This window comes from Phyllobates terribilis, unplaced genomic scaffold (genome assembly GCF_046119375.1).
Source record: "Phyllobates terribilis strain yellow unplaced genomic scaffold, ASM4611937v1 Scaffold_11__3_contigs__length_659146591, whole genome shotgun sequence".
Classification (NCBI taxonomy): Eukaryota; Metazoa; Chordata; class Amphibia; order Anura; family Dendrobatidae; genus Phyllobates; species Phyllobates terribilis.
In genome coordinates, this window is record NW_027362771.1 from 27,636,528 (window position 1) to 27,657,288 (window position 20,761).

A 20,761-nucleotide genomic window follows, 5' to 3' on the forward strand; every position below is an offset into this window, starting at 1 on the left:
AAAACTATGAATTAACACATGTGGAATTATATACTTAACAAAAAAGTGTGAAACAGCTGAAAATATGTCTTACATTCTAGGTTCTTCAAAGTAGCCAACTTTTGCTTTGATGACTGCTTTGCACACTCTTGGCATTCTCTTGATGAGCTTCAAGAGGTAGTCACCGGAAATGGTCTTCCAACAATCTTGAAGGAGTTCCCAGAGATGCTTAGCACTTGTTGGCCCTTTTGTCTTCACTTTGCGGTCCAGCTCACCCCAAACCATCTCGATTGGGTTCAGGTCTGGTGACTGTGGAGGCCAGGTCATCTGGTGTAGCACCGCATCACTCTCTTGCTTGGTCAAATAGCCCTTACACAGCCTGGAGGTGTGTTTGGGGTCATTGTCCGGTTCAAAAATAAATGATGGTTCAACTAAACGTAAACCGGATGGAATAGCATGTCGCTGAAAGATGCTGTGGTAGCCATGCTGGTTCAGTATGCCTTCAATTTTGAATAAATCCTCAACATTGTCACCAGCAAAGCACCCCCACACCATCACACCTCCTCCTCCATGCTTCACGGTGGGAACCAGGCATGTAGAGTCCATCCGTTCACCTTTTCTGCGTCACACAAAGACACAGTGGTTGGAACCAAAGATCTCAAATTTGGACTCATCAGACCAAAGCACAGATTTCCACTGGTCTAATGTCCATTCCTTGTGTTCTTTAGCCCAAACAAGTCTCTTCTGCTTCTTACCTGTCGTTAGCAGTGGTTTCCTAGTAGCTATTTTACCATGAAGGCCTGCTGCAGAAAGTGTCCTCTTTAACAGTTGTTGAAGAGATGTGTCTGCTGCTAGAACTCTGTGTGGCATTTACCTGGTCTCTAATCTGAGCTGCTGTTAGCCTGCGATTTCTGAGGCTGGTGACTCGGATAAACTTATCCTCAGAAGCAGAGATGACTCTTGGTCTTCCTTTCCTGGGGTGGTCCTCATGTAAGCCAGTTTCTTTGTAGCGCTTGATGGTTTTTGCAACTGCACTTGGGGACACTTTCAAAGTTTGCCCAATTTTTCGCGCTGACTGACCTTCATTTCTTAAAGTAATGATGGCCACTCGTTTTTCTTTACTTAGAATTTGTATTATGGCAAGAAAAAAGCAGCTAACAGTCTATTCAGTAGGACTATCAGCTGTGTATCCACCAGACGTCTGCACAACACAACTGATGGTCCCAACCCCATTTATAAGGCAAGAAATCCCACTTATTAAACCTGACAGGGCACACCAGTGAAGTGAAAACCATTTCTGGTGACTACCTCTTGAAGCTCATCAAGAGAATGCCAAGAGTGTGCAAAGCAGTCATCAAAGCAAAAGGTGGCTACTTTGAAGAACCTATAATATAAGCCATATTTTCAGTTGTTTCACACTTTTTTGTTAAGTATATAATTCCACATGTGTTAATTCATAGTTTTGATGCCTTCAGTGTGAATGTACAATTTTCATAGTCATGAAAATGCAGAAAAATCTTTAATTGAGAAGGTGTGTCCAAACTTTTGGTCTGTACTGTATGTTTATTGTTCAGATTAAAAACATGAGTGGCAAGGAGCAGCAATAAAAATATTTAAAACAAATATTTATAACAATGGAAGAGAATAAATGCACGTCAAATCAGGCATCCAGGCAACTAGTTTCTGACTTGTGGAGCTCTTAGGCCACAGCCCCACTATCCATATTTGATCAGTATTCGGTCAGCATTTGTCCTCAGGAGTGGGAGCCAAAACCAGGTGAGGAACAATCAGACAAAAGGTATAATAGAAACAAGTCACCAATTCTGCATTTATCACCCACTCCTGGTTTTGGCTCCCACTCCTGAGAAAAAATACTGACCAAATACTGATAGTGGGGTCGTGGTCTTAGTCCGAGCCTATCAGGAATACTAAGAGTGATGGCTCCTACGTGGATCTATGGATATAAACAATGTATGGTGTGGAACACAGTAGCCCCATAGATTGTTTATTGACCTTGGCTGATTACTGATCCTGATCTAATTTCTAAAGGAACGCTCCAGTTTTTCGCCTAAACAGTGGTCTAAAATTAAGTAAATTCACCAGATACAATATCCAGCATGAGCCATTTTGAAAATGTTGTGCATTTTAAGATTGGTTTAAAGAAGAAACCTGCATTAGTCTTTTTTTTTTTATTTTTTTACTAAACTCTCCTAATTATGTAGAATAATTGATTTATTTCCTTTAGTCACTTATATGGCGCCATTAATCCCACAACACTTTACAGACATTATCCCCAGTGCATGGCCCATAAGTATCTGCAGCTGGCCACTGTATTCAGGTGGCATCTCAAAGCTCAGGGATCACACTTTCATTTACGAAATGAAACAAACCTTAAATTTACAATTTGGATTTAGCTGAGAAATCTGCATTAGTAATTTAATACTTTCCTTGTTTGCTGGCACTGTGAGAAAACAAAACAAAATAAAAACAGGTATTAACCTCTTAATAACGTAAACTATGTCCATCATAAGTCGGCTCCCTGCCTTTGAGGCTTCCTTCCTGGTAGATGATGGCTGTGATATTCAGCCATCACCTGCCTCTAACAGCTGCGGGTAGAGCTAAGCTCTGTCTGCGGCTGTTAACTTGTTAAATACCGCTGTCAATCTGTCACAGACACATTTAATGCACGCCAGCATGGGGCGCGCCGTTCTATCACCTCATTGCTGCTCCTGGAACACAATCGTGTGATGCCGATGTGTTGCCATGACAGTCAGGGGTCTACTGAAGACCCCTGTGTTTGTCATCACTATACTCCTGTGAAAGCCAGCTAGTGGTTGGCATTCAAAGGAGATGGTGATCTCTGCTACATAGAGCAATGCTGTGGCAAAAAAGAGTCAAAACACAGAATTAAATATAATAACAGGCAAATCAAAACATTATATACCCCAAAATTATATCAATTAGCTCGGGGCGCAAAAAACAAGTCCTCACACAGCCCCATATTTCCAAAACTGAAAATGTTATAGTTCTCGTAAACAAGCAACATTGTTTTTTTTTTTTTACAAATTTCTGAATTTTTTTTTCACCACTTAAGTAAAAGAAAAATTCTGCATGTTTGTTATCTGCATAATTGTACTGACCTGGATAATCATGTTGCCGTTGCCAGGTCAGATTTATCGTAAAATCAATGCTGTAAATAAAAACAAAACAATTGCACTTGTTTTTACTATTTCGTCACACTTTGAATTTGTTTCCCTGTTTCCAGTACATCATTTGAGAAAATAGATGGTGTCATTGAAAAGTACAATTCTTCCTGCAAAACCAGTCCACACACGGTAAAAAAAATAAAAAAATAAAAAAGTTATAGCTCTTGGAATAAGGGGAGGAAAAACCAAAAGTGCAAAAACGAAAAACTGCCACGCCTTAAGGGGTTAAGTTTCTGTTGCTGCTATAAATTCACAGTCACACACTGAGAGATAACATAGTAACATAGGTTGAATAAAGACCTAGGTCCACCCAGTTCAACCTTCCTCCCCAATTGTACTCCCTACACTAACACTACACGAACTTACTAACTTACTGGAACCAGCACTCACAAATGTATTATTACCATTTTTATTATTACTGCACTATTACAATTAAAAATTAACCCGTTTATAATTTTTTAATTAGTTTTATATTTTGTATTACTCTTGTGATTCTAATAATGGTATTACTAAAATCCCTATGCCTAAATCTGTTGATCCAGAAGAAGGCAAAAACCCTAGGACACATTCAGCCAATTTGCATCACGGGGAAAAATTACTTCTTGACCCCGAGAAAAGGCGATCAGTCCTAGGACCCTGGATCAAACCTAATTATGAAACTAGTAATTACTATTATCGTATTAAATGTACTACTATAGGTGTAATATTTTGTCTAATTTAACTGTAACCCACAATGTTATATGTATCAAGGAAATCATCCATACCTTTTTTGAAAGCTGTTATAGTGTCGGCCATCACTACCTCTTGTGGTAGGGCATTACACAGCCTGACCGCTCTGACTATAAAGAACCCTTTCCTGTTTAGGTGCTGGAATCGCCTTTCTTCCACCCGTAATGAGTGCCCCCATGTCCTTAGTATGGTCTTTGGAAGGAATAAGTCATGTTCTAGCCCTTTGTACTGACCACACATATGTTTATACATATAAATGAGATCCCCTCTGAGGCATAATTTTTCTAAGCTAAACAGACTCAACTTTTTCAACCTCTCATCATATGAGAGGCCTTCCATCCCTTGTAATAATCTGGTTGCCCGCCTTTGAGGTGACTCTAACTTCTGAATATCCTTTTTAAAATGTGTAGCCCAAAACTGGATCCCATATTCCAGATGTGGCCTCACCAGTGATTTATAAGGGGTAACAATATGTTGGGATCACGAGATTTTATTTCTCTTTTTATACATCCTAAAATCTTATTTGCATTTGCGGCTGCTGCTTGACAATGAGTACTGCTGCTTATTCAGCTTACCAGAATACCCATATAATGCGTATGCAGCAATAGGATTACTCCGTTCTAGGTGAATTACTCTACATTTATCTACATTAAACCTCATCTGCCAAGTGTTTGCCCATTCAGTCATCATATCCAGATCGTTCTGCAATATCGTAATATCAAGATCAAATTTTAATGTCCTAAATAGTTTGGTGTCGTCAGCAAAAACTGACACTTTACTCTCCATCCCATCCACAAGGTTAATAAAGAGGTTAAAAAGAATCGGTCCTAGCACAGATCCCTGCGGCACCCCACTGCTGACTATATCTCATTTAGAGAATGTACCATTTATGACAACTTTGTGTTTCCTGTCATTTAGCCAATTCCTTACCCATCTACATATAGTTCCCAAAGTCCTTGCATCTGTAGCTTCAGTATAAAGCTGTGTGCCCACTATGCGTTTTTTAAGCGTTTCCGCAGCGACAATTCCGCTGCAGAAACGCTTAAAAAACGCTTGGTAGTAGGTCTGCAATGTTCCCCAATGATAATCCGCATGTGCTGTGCACATGCTGCGGAAATTTCCGCTGCGGATTATCATTGCGGAAAAATCCGCAGCACTACATGCTACATAATTTTACATGCATTTTTCCTGTCACATAGAAGAGTTTTTGCATGTATTTCTGCATGCGGGTTGTAGAGCGCTTTTCCAAGTGATTTTAGCAACACTTGGAAAAGTGCTTGAGAACTTGGTCACACTATATAAATCCACGCAACCGGCATGGATTTATATAGTGTGACCAAGTTAATAGTTAAAAAAAAAAACATACTCAACTTCCGATGGCCCCCGGTCTCCTTCTCCGGTGCGTCCGGTGTCTTGGTTGGCTCGCGGTAGTGTAAAAGGACCTTCCATGACGTCATTTAGTCATGTGACAGGTCATGCGACCGCTGACGTCACCTCTTCTCCAGACCCGGGTACCATCCGCACATTGAATCGCTTAATATCCGCATGTGCACATGTAGTCATGCGGATATTATACGATTCAATGCAAGTCAATGGCGGCAATTATGCCGCGTTTCCGCAAAATTAATGGACATGCTGCGTATTTTTCCACAATGATATTCCGCAGTGGAAATTTCCGCAGCATGTGCACAGCACATGCGGATTATCATTGGGGACCATGGGAGATCTTCTACCAAGTGTTTTTTAAGCGTTTCCGCGGTGGAATAGTGGGCACACAGCCTTACTGAGCTTAATTCCCTCAGTATCCGTGGATGAATACCACCTGGGCCAGGGGATTTGTAAATGTTTAGTTTTCTCAGACGCAGGCGTACTTCTTTTTGTGTTAAACTACATTATGATAAAGCTAAAACAGTTCACCGTATATCACTTGAATCTTAGATTTCTATTCACAGAGTATCTGTTCCATTTTCAATCTGGTACTTCAGCATTGAAGTAGTACATCACAATCGCATTTGGTCTGATTCTTTTTCTATCCCTATACAGTGTGTTCTGAGAACACCTATCCATACTCAGTACAAGCATAAAATAGCATTCTGTGGCTGGCACCTATGTTTTATACTGCCAGTGTGATAGCCCCCCTGATTCGCTGTGTTACACTATGTATATGCTGGATACTGTGTGTAAGTTTGTGCTGCCGAGTGTGCAGCATGTGTGAAATTCACCTGAATCCTTGGGTTTCAGGAAGTTCAACTCAAATTTGATCTTCTGCGGTTCCATTCGCTCATCTCTATTGAGTTTCTATATCAGAATCTAATTAAAAAATGAAATCTTGCTGTTTTTACTATGACTACTGAGCCTCAATTGATTGACATCTACCATTCTCTTGAGCTCCCTTTTTTGCTTCCAACTTATAACTTCTACAGGCATTTTTACAATGTGGAGAAACATATACTGTATGCCCAGACAACAAACATTCTACTATTAACAATAATCAAGATTCACAGTTCTGCTCCCCTTCCGGCTCCCTGCACATTGTCCTCCACACAGATCACAAAGGCATGCCTAGGAATCACATCCATAAAAGTAATTGAGTCAGCTCCTGTTTGCAAGTTCCTAAAGTCCTTGTGGCTGCTATATCTAAATGCTTATCTTGAAAAGGCAGATCAGGCAAGATAGTCATCCCATAAGGCTAAGTGCCCACGATGCAGAAATGCTGCATATTTTTTACGCTTCCCCTGGCAGGAAAAACCCATGTGGATTTTACATGCATTTTTCCTGCCAGGTAGAAGCGTTTGTCAAGCGTTTTTGCATGCATTTCTGCATGCGGGTTATCAAGCGCTTTTCCAAGCGATTTTAGCATCACTTAGAAAAGTGCTTGACAACTTGTTCACACTATATAAATCCATGCAACCGGCATATATAGTGTGACCAAGTAATAGTTAAAAAAAAAGAATAAAAATGGTAAAAAATAAAAAATAAAGAATATACTCACCTTCTGATGGCCGGTGGTCTCCTTCTCCGCTCCGTTCGGTCTCCCCGGAGTCTCGCGGTGGTGTGAAGGACCTGCGATGACGTCATTGAGTCATGTGACGTCATGTCAGGTCTTCACACCACCGCGAGCCGTCCAACACATCGCACGCATCGCTGTGGAGGCCGGGGGCCATCGGAAGGTAAGTATAATCTTTATTTTTTATTTTAAATTCTTTTTTTTACAGTTTCTATGGTACCCGGGTCAGGATAAGAGTCTCCTCTCCTCCAGACCTGGGTACCATCCGCACATTGAACCGTGTCATATCCGCTTGGGCAGATGCAGTGATGCGGATGTCACGCGGTCCAATGCAAGTCAATGGCAGCGATTACGCTGCGTGTCCGCAAAATTAATGGACATGCTGCGGATTGTTCCGTAATGATAATCCGCAGCGGAAATTTCCGCAGCATGTGCACAGCACATGCGGATTATCATTGGGGACCATGGGACACGTATTACCAAGCATTTTTTAAGCGTTTTCGCTGCGGAAATTCCGCGGCAGAAACGATTGAAAAATGCATAGTGGGCACGCAGCCTAATGATGTTCAGAACAAAGAATAAAAAGCAAATTGTTGCATATGATGCGCCCCTGGGCCGTGGGGTAATCAGTAGCCGGGCCGGTCAATGCTGGGGATGTCACAGTGGCAGTGACTCGGTCCGTGACCCAGGGTGGTCAATTAAAAGGGAAAAGTAAAAGGGGAATGAAGTTTTTATAGATAATGTTCGTGACACCAGCTGTGGTTTGTGGCTATATGGGGCCGCCGCTGCGGTGCAGATCCTCTGGAGCTGATGGTGACGCAGCAGAGTTGGTTCAGCTCTCCACAGGCAGAGCTAAGCTCCAGGGCAGTATAGTGATGTTATGAGGTAGATGTTGCTGGTGCTGTGTAGTGCAGGGCTGGTGATGGCGCAGCAATAATTCTAGGACACAGTGGGGTGCAGTCTACAAGGTTTACTCACGCTTCTCCAGGTTACAACTGCCAAATTATAACCACCCACGTGGTCCTGCGTTCACCAAGAAAGGGGTTCAGCAGCTCTCAGGTAGTTCAGGAGCACTCAAACGGGACCCCGTTCCATGTTCCTTCCTCGGTCGTCTTCCTGCGCTGGCTCTCACCCTCCTGCCTTGCGCTTCACAATCAGTGTCCCAAGCCGGTAGCCTCGGATCTTGTCGGGCTACCTGAAGTCCCCTGAACCCTATGCATCCACCTTTTTGGCAATATAATTGTGGTAGTGGGCAGCTGCTCCTTGAAAGTACAGTAGCCTCCGGTTAGCTAGCTGAGCCTGATTCTTCTCCACAAGTTTAGGGGCCGGTCTCCTCTGCGGCCTGATCCCTCCACGTCCATGTAGATTCGGGCGCACGGGTGGCTACCTGCACTTTCCGTGCCCCTGGGATCCCCTCTGTTTCTCTGGAGCTTTCCCTCTGCTCCCATTCTCTCTGTCTCTCTCCTGAACCTCTCAGACTAGGCCCTGCTCATTTCCCAACTCCTCCTGCTCCTTTCTCCACTCCTCCTGAGCAGATCTCCTCTTGAGCTCCTGCTCCCAGCTCTCTCTCCTCTGTACTCTCTCCTCAGACTGGCTGATCTGCTTCTAGATGTTTCCCTTCTTTCTTATACTCCTTCTGAAGGTGCTCCCCTGACCTACTTCCTCCACCCACACCCACCACATGGTTCCCCCTCTCTTGGTTCCCCCCCTTCCAACCAGGGGGCAGGGCTCAGCACTGTGTACATGCATCTTGCCCCTCCTGCTGGTCTGGAATGGTGTAGTGTTGGATGCAGGTGGTTGGGTCCCGGGTAGTACTTCCTCCTTACCTGAGAGTGGGGTACCACACCTCTAGGTGAGATGCAGTACCTCTATGGTGACTGAACCCGCAGGGGCGCCACACATACTTACCTGGCCAATCTTCCAGAACCTTCTGTTGTAAGGTGCCAGTGTTCTGATTTTACAAATAGGGTTGATAGCATTAAAAGCGGAGCAGAAGTCAATGCTAGCCAGCATGCGCAGCCCAGCTGCAATATCAGCCCAATATTAGCCCCGCTGAACAGCCTGTATTGCTACCTAGAAAATAGTTTTAATTATGTATTTACAGACTGTTCAGCTGACCAATTCCTGAGCAAGGCACCTTATTGTAAATCCCTATTTAGTATTCTTGATACCTGACCTGGCTTTTTACTTCACTTGTCTTTGCTGGGCCCCTTGGAATGCTATACATATTTGACCTTGGATTGATTAACCTTTCTTATCTCTGATTTTGTCATTTTGTCCTCCTAAATTGACACTCTGCTAATCTTTGTTTATGCTCCTGCCTGCCGATGCTGTCTTTGGTACTGCTCTTGTTCCAATCCAGCTTCATGACTTGATAATTGAATTAATTTAATTCAAATCAAATTCAAATAAAATTTTATGTAATTTGCAGATCCAGGCAAATTCAAACAATTTTTTATTCCATTTGCATGGATTGCCCAAAAAATGCCTGCTGCCATTTTAGACTTTGTATCAGACAATGAAGGTTGACATGATCTAAAGCTAGACCACACATGATTCCCTGTAATACAGCTATCACATCACATAGTATAGCTGTTATGCACGTAACGCGCACACTCATGGGTAGCAAAAAAAGGGAAGCCCTACTACAGGGAGATGCCATACCCACACCCAACTAGTCTCTGTACAGACTAGAAAGGCTTTAGCTGCTCAACTCAAAAACCCCACCTGGGACCTGGGACACTAAAAGGCCATTGAGGGGTTTCTCGTACCTCCACAGGAACCGAAACAAAGTGGAGGCCGGAACACACTGCAAACAAGAGGAGAGGTAATTGTGCAGGAAGATATGAAAATCCAGGGTAAGAAAATTAAAAAAAATTCATAAGGTAGAGAGGGAAAGATAAGGAGGGCCAACAAACGTAGCAAGAATAACCTCACAGAAACCAAAAGAGGTGAAAGGAAGAGGAACTAGGAAGAAAAACAAACAGTCTCGTTGCAGGAATTCAACTAGTTTTACCATGCAATGTAAGCCCCTTAACTGGATTGCTGGAACTCTTAAACCCAAGTCCATCTAGAGGTATAGCCATCAAGGAAGTGCAGTGAAGGGTGAACAAATAAAACCCAACCCAGAATGTGATAGGGCAGACCAAAATGGGAAAATGGAAAACACATGGAGAGGAGAAAACCAAGAAGGGGGAACAAAGACAATTGAAACCATCAGCATTTAGACAGGGAAGAAAAGGCAATAGCTGAGCAGACAGAGGGACCAACCACCAAGCAAAAAATCAGCGGATCGAATCCCCAAACTGAGCCATAGCAATAGTGCAGTCAATCAGGAGGGACTACCATGGCCTGTAGAAAGCAGGGAATGCAGCAGCTATTTTAGGGTGTTTTAGGATAGTGAGAGTTAGCGCTAATAGATCTGGAATTTAAGCCATAAGAAAAAGAGGTACAAAAATTGGACAAATACTACAGATAGTAATATGCTGAATAGCTGCAGCAGTAGAGAAGATGAGAATAGTATTCTGCAAATAGTACAGAGATTCCACAGAAAAGTAAGAGACATATGGTAGGTAACAGCAACAGTGCCAGGCTCAGTGTGATTGATAAGTGATAAGATGTAGCTGGTGTAACCCCAACTGACAACTCCCTGCTTTCCCGTGCAAACCTCCTTTTTCTCCCTCTTCCTAGACATGCCCCCAGCTTCCCTGTCACATGACTCCTGTGCTCGTAGTCTGTCTTCCCCCTGCAACCAGAGGCACGGCCCCGGCAGTTCTGGATACCTTGTTCTGAAAGTACTTACACCCCGGTCTTCCCCCTTACACTGGCATCTGTCCTACTGCATTTGAATTAGAGTGAAAAATTCTTTTTTTTCATTCTCAATTTGATAAAAAGCAGAAGCAAGATAGCACGATAGCGTTTTCTCTAAAAAAAAATTTGAAATCAGTGTCGGAAGGTGTGTTTGCTTGCCAAAAATGACTGTACTGAGTTTTTTTTATTTCTTGTGCAATAATTTTTGTGAAGAAAGAATTTAAAAAAAAGCAGCAACAAAAGAAAATTCCCCAACATCCATATATTTAAAAACATCAATTCACCAGTTTGAGCTTGCAAAACTGTCCACATCATTGAATACTGGCAACAGAGCTGAGTAGAACATTGGGTACTTGGAAAAAAAACATACCATCACTTGGAATGTGGGAGCCATTAGCAGTAGTAGAAGCACCACTACCACCCCTGACACCAGTTGATCTGGCAATAGTACTACCAAAGTAGTCCACAATTGGCCTCCATTGCCTCCGGTGAATGAATTAATGGGGAGGAAGTGGAGGGCAGTATGACACGTCTTAGTCACAGCAGGATGATATTCCCTCCAACATCAACATCGTCAGTTTGAGTGGGTGTTCTGCCCAGAACTATCTTATCACAAATCACTAAAGTGGATAGTACTTTTTTATTTAAAAAAAAAACATAAAAAGTCTATCCGTGCTCTGTGTTATTAAATGTAAAGTTGGTTACCAGGGCCGGCGTCAGCACCCGGTGCACCCGGGCAAGTGCCGGGGCCCTGAGCAGGCGGAGGGGCCCACTCACTGTCGGGGACCCCTGCGTGCTATGAGACCCGTGAGCGGTGCGGTGCCAGCGCCCACTCCCCCCCACTTGCTCAGGGCCCCGGCACAATACTACAATGCTTACCTCTCCCCGTGCCTCCGCAGTAGGTCCGGTCTCTTCCGCAGCTGCTGCACTATGACGTCTCAGGTCAGAGGGTGCGGTGACGTCTTTACACCGCGCTCTCTCCTGAGCCGTCACATCACAGAACAGGAAGACGCCGGCGACGCTGGAGCCTGGAGCAGCGGCAGCAGGTGAGAAGTGAGGTGAGTATTTGTTTTTCTGTTTCTAATATATGGAGGCATGGGGCATTATAAGGGGGGGAGAGATGACATCCTGTATGGGGCATTATAAGGGGTGGTGACATCCTGCATGGGGTATTATAAGAGGGTGTGACATTCTGCATGGGGCATTATAAGAGGGGGTGACATCCTGCATGGGGTATTATAAGAGGGGGTGACATCCTGCATGAGGCATTATATGGGGGGGAGGTGACATCCTGCATGGGGCATTATATGTGGAGGGGAGAGGTGACATCCTGCATGGGGCATTATATGGGGGGGAGAGGTGACATCCTGCATGGGGCATTATAAGAGGGGGTGACATCCTGCATGGGGCATTATATAGGGGGAGAGGTGCCATCCTGCATGGGACATTATATGAGGGGTGACATCCTGCATGTGGCATTATATGAGGGGCGACATCCTGCATGGGGCATTAAATGAGGGAAGACATCCTGCATGGGGCATTATAAGGGGGGTGACATCCTGCATGGGGAATTATAAGGGGGTGACATCCTGCATGGGGCATTATAAGGGGGGGTGACATCCTGCATGGGTCATTATAAGGGGGGTGACATCCTGCATGGGGCATTATAAGGGGGGGTGACATCCTGCATGGGGCATTATAAGGGGGGTGACATCCTGCATGGGGCATTATAAGGGAGGGGAGAGGTGACATCCTGCATGGGGCATTATGTGGGGGTAACAGCCTGCATGGGGTATTATGCGGGGGGAAAAGCCTGCATGGTGCATTATGTGGGGGAACAGACTGCATGGGGCATCATGTGGGGGGAACAGCCTGCATGGGGCATTATTTTGGGGCCAGTATTCTGTATGGAGCATTATATGGGGGCCAGTATCCTGTGCAGAGCGTAACATGGGGGCCAATATCCTGCATGGAGAATTATTTGGGGGCCAGTATTCTGTATAAAGCATTATAAGGGGGCCAGTATTTGTACAGAGTGTAATATAGGGGTCAGTATCCTACATGGAGCATTATTTGGGGGCCAGTATTCTGTATGGAGCATTATAAGGGTGCCAGTATCCTGTACAGAGCATAATATGGGGGCCAGTATCCTGCATGGAGCATTATTTTGGGGCCAGTATTCTGTATGGAGCATTATAAGGGGGCCAGTATCCTGTACAGAGCATAATATGGGGGCTAGTATCCTGCATGGGGCATTATTTTGGGGCCAGTATTCTGTATGGAGCATTATAAGGGGGCCAGTATCCTGTACAGAGCGTAATATGGGGGCCAGTATTCAGCATGGAGAATTATTTGGGGGTCAGTATTCTGTATGGAGCATTATAAGGGGGCCAGTGTTCTGTACAGAGCGTAATATGGGGGTCAGTATCCTGCATGGAGCATTATTTGGGGGCCAGTATTCTGTATGGAGCATTATAAGGGGGCCAGTATCCTGTACAGAGAGTAATTGTAATGGGTCTGGGAGGTGGAACTTCTGAGCTACTATACAAAGGGCAGTTATTGTAAGGAAGCGGGTGGCCCCTAGGGAAGGCGGGTAGGTAGACACGGCAAGTGACAAGAACAGTCTCAGGGTAGAAGGACAGGGCGGTCACAGCAAGTGACGGGGACAGTCTCTTGACAGGCGGGTGGTCACGGCAAGTGACGGGAACAGTCTCTTGACAGGCGGGTGGTCACGGCAAGTGACAACAGGGTAAGAGTCTCTAGGCAGGCAGGGGATCACGGCAAGTGACAGCAGAACCTCCAGGTAGGCTAGCAGGCAGGTAGCAGGTGAGCGTTCCCAGGTGAGCGAGTAAGAGTCTCTGGACAGGCAGGTGGTCACAGAAAGTGACGTCTAAGCCTCCAGGTAGGCTAGCAGGCAGGTAGCAGGTGAGCGCTCCCAGGTGAGCGAATAAGAGTCTCTAGACAGGCAGGTGGTCACAGCAAGTGACGGCTAAGCCTCCAGGTAGGCTAGCAGGCAGGTAGCAGGTGAGCGCTCCCAGGTGAGCGAGTAAGAGTCTCTGGACAGGCAGGCAGGTATCAGGCAGGTATCTGGCAGGTACTTCCTGGTCCGCGGGTGGACTGATCCATAGACAGACTGGCAGGTGCTGGTAGGCAGACTGTCGGACCACAGGATTGCAAGCAGGTAGACAGAAATCAGGCAGGTATCAGGCAGGTATCAGGCAGGTATCAGGCAACAGGACCTGAGGGCTGAAGCAGAGTTGAAAGGCTTTGCAACAACATTGCTCGGGCACTTCCATTTTGGAGGAGGTGCCTTATATATGGTGAGGTTCTCCGGCCATTGGCCGGGGACTCCTTAGGATGGCGCACGCGGCCCCTTTAAGGGATAGGGAGCGCGTGCGCCCTAAGCACAGTGGCCGGGAAGCAGTGCGCGCTGCCAGCAGAGCGGGAGGAAGACGCCGGGCACGGAGCGGAGAGGTGAGGGGAACGGCGTCCCTACCTAGCAGGAGGCAGGGACGCCGACGCTACAGTACCCCCCCCTTTAGGCCCCCCCTTTTTTATCAAGGATGAGAGGGGCATGGATGTTCTCCCGGGGCTCCCATGTTCTCTCCTCAGGACAAAACCCTTTCCAATCCACTAGAAAAAAGGTCTTTCCTCTTACCCTTTTGGTGTCTAGAATGCTCTCTACCTCAAACTCGTCTTCAGCGGAAACCGGAGCAGGAGGCGTACCTGTAGACTTGGAAAAAGAGTTTAGTACCACGGGTTTGAGTAGAGATACATGGAAGGAGTTAGGGATCCGCACATTGGCCGGGAGTTTCAATTTATAGGCCACCGGGTTGATTTGCTTGATAACTTCCAGTGGGCCGATGAACCGAGGCCCTAACTTGTAGGAAGGAATCTTGAGCCGGACATATTTGGATGATAGCCAGACTTTATCTCCAGGACGGAACTGCGGTGGATCCAGACGTCTTTTGTCAGCCTGTTTTTTCATCCACTCGGATGACTGAAGAAGTGCGGATCTGGTACTCTCCCAAATGGAGGAAAATTCGCTAACAATAGATTCCGCAGCCGGGTTGTCCACCGAGGTGGAGACGGGAAACGGGATCCGAGGATGCTGACCGTAGACTACAAAAAACGGGGATTTGGAGGAAGATTCGCTCTCGTGATTATTGTAGGAAAATTCGGCCCACTGTAAAAGATCCACCCAGTCGGAATGGTGAGCATTAATAAAGTGCCGGAGGTAACTGGTTAAATTTTGGTTGACCCGTTCTACTTGACCATTGGACTGTGGGTGATAAGCAGAAGAAAAGTCCAAGGTGACCCCCAGCAATTTACACATGGCTCGCCAAAAGGGAGAGGTGAACTGAACCCCTCGGTCGGATACAATGTGGAGAGGATGACCATGAAGACGGAAAATATGATGTATAAAGTCTTTAGCCAACTCAGATGCAGATGGGAGGCCCGGCAGGGGAATGAAGTGAGCCATCTTAGAAAAGCGGTCAGCGACCACCCAAATGACCGTACAACCGGCAGAGACAGGGAGGTCCGTTATAAAGTCCATAGCTATATGCTGCCACGGGGCAGCAGGTACAGGAAGAGAAAGGAGGCTGCCGGCTGGCAGGTGTCTCGGAAACTTGTTGCGGGCGCAGGACACACAGGCTGAAGCAAAGTCTATTACGTCCTTGTGCAGGGTAGGCCACCAGTAATGCCGGGTAATTATCTGGAGGGTCTTTTTCTGACCAGCGTGGCCAGCTAGCTTAGACGAGTGTCCCCAGTGTAGCACCTTCTCACGATCAGGGACTGTTACAAACGTCTTACCTTGTGGAAGACGATTTAGATTCACGGGGGCCACCTGCATTACTTTGGCGGGGTCGATGATGTGCTTAGGCTCCTCCTCTAGATCAGAGACCAAAAAGGATCGGGACAAGGCATCAGCTTTGATGTTTTTGTCTGCCGGACGAAAATGAAGAGTGAAATCAAAGCGGGCGAAGAACAAGGACCACCGGGCTTGGCGCGGGTTAAGTCTCTGGGCACTCTGGAGGTAAGCCAGGTTCTTGTGGTCCGTGTAAATTATTACTGGATGAAGAGCCCCTTCGAGCAGGTAACGCCACTCCTCCAGCGCCAGCTTGATGGCCAATAATTCTCGGTCTCCTATAGAATAATTGCGCTCAGAAGAGGAGAAGAGTTTGGAGAAGAAGCCGCAGGTTACCTTTCTTCCGGAAGACGACTTTTGGGTGAGTACCGCTCCGACTCCAGAGGAGGAAGCGTCAACTTCTAGGAAGAATTGTTTGTTGCTGTCCAGACGATGCAGCACAGGGGCGGAGGAGAAAGCTTGTTTCAAAGAAAGGAAGGCCTCCTCAGCTTCGGGCGGCCATTCTCTGGGATTAGCACCCTTACGGGTGAGCGCAGAGATAGGGGCGGTCCGGGAAGAGAAGTGCGGAATGAAGAGGCAGTAGTAGTTGGCGAAGCCCAGGAACCGCTGAATAGCCTTCAACCCCTCCGGTCGGGGCCACTTCTGGATGGCAGACAGTTTCTCAGGATCCATTCGTAGGCCGGTCTGAGAGATTATGTAGCCCCGAAACGGAAGCGAGGTCTGCTCAAAGAGGCACTTCTCATATTTTGCGTAGAGGTGGTTCTGCCTGAGCCTGAGCAGAACCTGACGAACGTCCCTCCGGTGAGTGAGAAGATCCGGAGAGAAGACCAAGATGTCGTCCAGGTATACCACCACGCAGGAGTAGAGAAGGTCACGGAAGATGTCATTGACCAACTCTTGAAAGACGGCGGGAGCGTTACAGAGACCGAAGGGCATTACAAGGTATTCATAGTGGCCGTCCCGGGTGTTGAATGCCGTCTTCCATTCATCCCCCTGACGGATACGGACCAGGTTATACGCCCCACGGAGGTCCAGTTTGGTGAAGATTCTAGCACCCCTCAGACGGTCAAATAATTCGGGAATGAGCGGAAGAGGGTATTTATTTTTCACCGTGATCTGGTTAAGACCTCTATAGTCTATACAGGGACGGAGTGAGCCGTCTTTCTTTTTGACGAAGAAGAAGCCTGCTCCCGCCGGGGAGGTAGATTTCCGGATAAATCCCCAGGCCAGATTCTCCTCAATATATTCAGACATGGACCGGGTCTCAGCAGCGGACAAAGGGTAAATACGCCCACGGGGAGGAGTAGTGCCGGGTATCTGGTCGATTGGGCAATCGTATGGTCTATGAGCGGGTTATGTCTCTGCTTCTCTTTTATTAAAGACGTCCGCATAAGACCAATAGGGAACTGGTAGGCCGGGTAGATTGGCTGGGGTAGGAGAAGGACGAGCAGGATGAACGGGAACTAAACAAGTCTTATGGCAGTCCTGTCCCCAGCGAAGGGCTTCTCCGGTCTGCCAATCAAGCACGGGTGCATGTTTCTGGAGCCAAGGTAGGCCTAGCAAGAGGGCGTGAGAGAGTCCAGGCAGAACATGGAAGAAGATGCTCTCAGAGTGCAGCATTCCCACCTGCAGAGTTATGGATTCGGTGATGAGTTGAATGGGATGCGGTAAGAGACCCCCATCCACGGAGGCGACCGATAAGGGTACAGCCAGGGGTTTGGTGGGAATGCGGTATTTCTCTACCAGGGATTGAGAAATGAGATTTCCGGCAGCTCCAGAGTCAAGTTGAGCTAGTTCACAGAAACGGTTCTCCCCGCAGATGATAGAGACCGACAGCATCAGACACAGGCGTTCCCCAACCTCTCCGGGCAGGAACGGATCCGGTGCTCCTTACTGCCACAGTAGAAGCAGCTCCCCTCGGCACGGCGTAATTCTTGACGGGTTTTGACCATCTTGGTCTGGTCTGGTCGACCTGCATAGGCTCGGGTGAGTGCGCCTGAGGAGTAGTGTTGAGCCACCCCCGTAGTGTTCGAGTTCGGTTCGTCGAACACCCGTGTGTTCGCCGAACTGTTCGTCGAACTGTTCGTCGAACACCTTCGAACACCGTTAAAACCAATGGCAGGCAAACAAAAACACATAGAAACACATAGAAAACACCTTCAAAGGTGTCCAAAAGCTGACAAACTGCTCAGAAGACACAACTAACACATGGAAAAGTGACAAGTACATATAGTCATGCGAAAAGAAAAGAGGTGGAGGAGTAAAAGGAGGGGGAGACACAGATATAGGCATGTCATGCCCTTCTAAAATCCAAAAAGTGAGAAGCCGAGACGGCCAGTCCGCTCCTGCCCGTGCCACCTCCGTGTCGCCGGGTTTGTGCCAGAGCCGCGGTGAACCCTGACGGCCAGCCCCCCTCTCCCAATACTGGTGCCTATCCGCTGGTGGGTCGAGAGAGCCCCCCTGTGGTGGAGGCAGCTCTAAGCTTTTTAATTTAAATTGTCCCTCTAATTTGAATGAATACACTTTAAATCCATTTACAAGGATCTATTGGAGGGCAAGTCTCATGCCAGCAGCCGCGTAATTCCAGCTCCAGTAGCGTCCACTAAAGCTGCTGCAGTTAAAAAGCTTTTATAAGGATCGAGCTCGGCTGTCCACCGCAAGGCATCCTAGTGCCAGTCCCAGCCCCTATGCCTTGGGGTGCCTCCTGATGCTCTTCACTGAGTATCCCGTGGTCCCGAAGCATTTCCTTTGAAAAAATTAAGTGTCCAAACTACAGGTGGTGTAGCTTGCTTAACAGCCGGGATAATCCGCTGACTAGCAGACACTGCTACTAGGCACAAAGTATTTCCTGGGCTAGATGCAGTTAAAAATTTGTAAGTAGATACTCTCGTTGGATGCTGAGAAAGCATTCCATAGAGTCTCCTGGCACGCCATATATGATTCTCTTAAAAAGCTTGGGGTAGGGGTCTAGGGGACCCTTTTATAGCCAAAATCACGGCCCTGTATCACAATACGTCACCTAGGCTGAAGATAAATGGAACTGTAGCACCGAGGGCTCGGTTGCTACAGACGTATTGCACCTCACCCAGAGGTGTGATATCTCACTCTCAGATAAGGATGGAGTGTGGATCAGGACCCGACACCTGCATGCATTACACCACATTGCCGTGGGGCAGGGCGACCAATATGCCCCTGAGATGGGCACGAAAGTCCATGTCCCTGGCTGGAGTGGGGGGAGGGAACACTGAGGAAGGGGAACCCTGCAGTGCAGGAGCAGGGAGGAAGCAGTTCCTGGGTGCATTGAGAAGGGAGTATAAAAGGTGGGCACCATCTTAGTTCAGTGCAGAGAAGTCTGAGCAGAAGTGGCAGGGAGCAGGGGCTCTGCATGAGCTCTGCTCCGGAGGCGGGCCTAGTAACAGAGGCCCAGGCCTGCAAGAGGGAGAAGGAAGGAAGAGGAGCGGAGAAGGCTCCAGGAACGAGGAATGAAGGGATCCCAGGGGTGCGGACGGGCGAGTCGCCACCGCACGCCCGAATCCACCTGCGTGGAGGGGTCAGGCCAAAGGGGGAGACCGGTCCCCGAACTAGTGGAGGCAGGAAACGACCCTCAGCTAGAAACCGGAGGCTCTGACATTTTATGTGGCGCAGCCCCTTGCTCCACCCGCTAGGAAGGCACCACATAGGGTAAGGGAAACTGGCGCCAAGTTTACCAAGAGGAGGCCCGAGGCAGCCGGACAGAAGTGTTGGTAAGAAAGGCCAGACAAAGGACACACAAAGGGGGTCCTGTGAAGCGCTCCAAAGTTATCTGGGAGTTGTCTGAGCCCCTCACCTGGTGAGCACAGTACGACGTGGGCAGCCGTTACCTGCAGACGTGGTCTGGATAATAAGAACTGTGAGTAAAGGCCCTGAACTGCATCACTGACTCCGTGTCGTTACTGCTGCTGCCCTGCACCATCACCCCCATCCTCCGCATACACTGCCCTGAGGCTATACTCCTCCCGTGGGGAGTTATGCTACGCTCTGCTGCACCCACAACACCAGCCTTAGCGGTCTGCCCTGTAGCGGCGGTTCACTCTGACCGCAATCCACGGGTGGCGTAGTCGGACATTTAAACATCAAAACCACATAAATAGTTCCGCCACTGGTTTGACCGCCCTGAGCCACGGAACCGGATCGCCGCCACGAAGACTACAACCACCAGCATCCACCAAAAAGGGTCCGGCTCCGGGTGTCCCAAGGCCCAGGGGGTGCGTCAGAACATTTTCATCACCTTTCACAATCACCAATGGGACAAGGCAGGGATGTCCTCTGTCCCCTCTCTTATACATCCTAGTGACGGAGCACCTGCTCTCATCAATTCGCCATAACCCCAATATTAGGTGGATTGAGGTGGGAGGCACCGAGTACAAGTGCTCTCTATTTGCTGATGATGTCCTAGTATATATCACTCAATCACATATATCCATCCCTGCTGTTATGGCTGAAATAGATCACTTTGTTACATGGTAAAATTTTAAAATCAATGCAGCGAAGTCTGAGGCCCTCGATGTCTCCCTCCCTAAATCCATATAGGATTCCATCCAGTCCAACTTTCCCTTTGCCTGGCCCTCACAGGGTATCAAATACTTAGGAATTCCTATTCATAGAGACCTCTCCCATCTATGTTATCTTAATTTTGGGCCCTTTATTGAACAATTCCATACAGACCACGGTTGGCAAGTTAGAACTGTAAGATTCACTACGTGAACCACTGGTGTTTTGTGGAAAAGCACATGTACACCGCGTTCCAAATTATTATGCAAAAAGTGTTTAGGAGTGATAAGGGAAGAATTTGTTTGTTTGTCAGTTAAACTCATTGATGGTGATGTGTGTCAGGGCTCTTTATATCACTGTAAGCAATTGCAGACACCTGTGCTAATTAGTTTGGCAGGTGTGTCCAATGAAAGGCAAGACTACTTAAGAAGGCTCTCTCACATTATTAAGCAGCCTACATTTTCTGCCAAAATGGGAAAGAAAAAGGATGTGTCGGCTGCTGAGAAGCAACAAATTGTGGAGTGTTTAGGTCAAGGCATGACTACAATCAACATTGTGCGATGATCAGGATGAAGTGTCTTGGCAATCAAGAAGTATGTAGCTGATTCACAGTACACACGTGTGCGTGCT